This window comes from Schistocerca nitens, unplaced genomic scaffold, assembly GCF_023898315.1.
Source record: "Schistocerca nitens isolate TAMUIC-IGC-003100 unplaced genomic scaffold, iqSchNite1.1 HiC_scaffold_229, whole genome shotgun sequence".
Classification (NCBI taxonomy): Eukaryota; Metazoa; Arthropoda; class Insecta; order Orthoptera; family Acrididae; genus Schistocerca; species Schistocerca nitens.
In genome coordinates this window covers 60,001-62,500 of record NW_026045770.1, presented here as the reverse complement: position 1 = coordinate 62,500, position 2,500 = coordinate 60,001, and the positions used below count along the sequence as shown (strand labels likewise).

The following is a 2,500-nucleotide window of genomic DNA, read 5'->3' as shown; positions in this document are numbered from 1 at the left end:
GTGGGTAATTTGCGCGCCTGCTGCCTTCCTTGGATGTGGTAGCCGTTTCTCAGGCTCCCTCTCCGGAATCGAACCCTGATTCCCCGTTACCCGTTACAACCATGGTAGGCGCAGAACCTACCATCGACAGTTGATAAGGCAGACATTTGAAAGATGCGTCGCCGGTACGAAGACCGTGCGATCAGCCCAAAGTTATTCAGAGTCACCAAGGCAAACGGACCGGACGAGCCGACCGATTGGTTTTGATCTAATAAAAGCGTCCCTTCCATCTCTGGTCGGGACTCTGTTTGCATGTATTAGCTCTAGAATTACCACAGTTATCCAAGTAACGTGGGTACGATCTAAGGAACCATAACTGATTTAATGAGCCATTCGCGGTTTCACCTTAATGCGGCTTGTACTGAGACATGCATGGCTTAATCTTTGAGACAAGCATATGACTACTGGCAGGATCAACCAGGGAGCTGCGTCAACTAGAGCTGAGCAGCCGGCCGCCCGGGAGTGTGTCCCGGGGGCCCGCGCGAACACGCAAGCGTCCGCTCAATTATTCTGCAAACAGGAGGAGGCTGGGCTCCCCTGCACGATACACCTCGAAACCCTCTCAGGTCCCGGCGGCGCGCAGCGCCGTCCTAAGTACTTGGTCGGGTTCGAGAGAGGCGCAATCGCCCGGAGATAGGCGAGTAGACGCTTTCAGTGCGACCACCCGTGCTCCCAACTGAGCTTGCCGCTGCCGACAGAGGCCCGGGAGCGTGCTGTCGTGGTGTTGCCGGCGGGAGACAACACGCGGCCACAAACAGTGACCGGGCAGCTCCAACGCCAGCGCCACAGAGGGGCAGAGCCCCACTTGGGTGCCAAAGCGAACTCTCCCAGCACAGCGCACGCGCCAACACATCCGCACAGCTGCGATACAAACCACCTGCGAGAACCGCGGGGGCGACCGAGCAGCAGACGGCGTCGCGGCGCCGAGTGCCGGGCGGCGGCGCATCCTCAACGCACACAGTCCTCAATCGGACCAGCACACTGCAGATGTCCACCGCGCTTCGCACCGGGCCCGGGAGGACCCACTTTGGCCGCACGGCGCCGCGCGCTGGGTGCGCCGGCACGCAGATGCGCCGCCTGCCGCCTCCGTCAGCCGGCGCGCCTGCCACTGGGCGCCCCCACCAGCCGGCTGCCGCGCGTGCGCCCACGCAGCGCGCGGCCAGCACGCCGGGCGCCCCCCCCTCACCGGCCGGGGACGGTCCCACCCAGCCACCGCCGCGTATCGCTTCATACCCACATGCCCACTCACGTTCGTGGGTATGACGGGTGTCGCTGAAGCAACCGGTTAATACCTGTACCGATCGTCGATATCAACGATTCACCTCCAGCGCGAACAACCGCGCAACAACGGATTTCCAGTTCATTTGCGTAACTTGGGCAGCAAACGTAGACATCCATCTACATTTGCGACTTCTACGAGTCTTGCATGCCTGGATGTTGTGTGTCACGACGCACTCCATCAGCATACATACACGCTGCGACGTGTGCACGAAAGAACACGTGGAAGGTGGCCAGCGTACGTATGCGAATGCCATTGCACAGCTGCGAAGCGCATTCAACACGCGAACTCCTGACCGACGAGCTAGAGGTGACAGGAGGGGAGGGGGGGGGGGGGGCGGGGGCGATATACGTCCTATTGCAGTACACAATACAGTGGATAGCGGGACCATGTGGAAAGTAAGCAACACTCGCAAGATGTGAGGGTACGCACCGTAAAATGAATCAATACGCAGAACACCACAGTGTGCGCGAAGTGAACTATGTTGAGATGGTTGCAATTAGGCAACGCTACACGAATTCCTAGATTCATATAACTAACAATTACAGGGCAGGTTAAGGCGCAACGTGGGTTAGGTTAGGGCGCAACGTGGGTTAGGTTAGGGCGCAACGTGGGTTAGGTTTGGGCGCAACGTGGGTTAGGTTAGGGCGCAACGTGGGTTAGGTTAGGGCGCAACGTGGGTTAGGTTAGGGCCCAACGTAGGTTAGGTTAGGGCGCAACGTAGGTTAGGTTAGGGCGCAACGTAGGTTAGGTTAGGGCGCAACGTAGGTTAGGTTAGGGCGCAACGTAGGTTAGGTTAGGGCGCAACGTAGGTTAGGTTAGGGCGCAACGTAGGTTAGGTTAGGGCGCAACGTGGGTTAGGTTAGGGCGCAACGTGGGTTAGGTTTGGGCGCAACGTGGGTTAGGTTAGGGCGCAACGTGGGTTAGGTTAGGGCGCAACGTGGGTTAGGTTAGGGCCCAACGTAGGTTAGGTTAGGGCGCAACGTAGGTTAGGTTAGGGCGCAACGTAGGTTAGGTTAGGGCGCAACGTAGGTTAGGTTAGGGCGCAACGTAGGTTAGGTTAGGGCGCAACGTAGGTTAGGTTAGGGCGCAACGTAGGTTAGGTTAGGGCGCAACGTGGGTTAGGTTAGGGCGCAACGTGGGTTAGGTTAAGGCGCAACGTGGGTTAGGTTAGGGCGCAAC

General features: G+C 58.7%; 1 non-coding gene across 1 annotated transcript in view; it reads right to left on the bottom strand.

Annotated features, from left to right (window-relative positions):
- The window catches only part of LOC126222409 (small subunit ribosomal RNA), a 1,909-nt gene extending 1,446 nt beyond the window's left edge, over positions 1-463 (bottom strand). The window contains exon 1 of the ribosomal RNA XR_007543318.1: positions 1-463. This exon is cut by the window's left edge and continues 1,446 nt beyond it. This is a non-coding gene — a ribosomal RNA (small subunit ribosomal RNA).
- Positions 464-2,500: the final 2,037 nt, after the last annotated feature.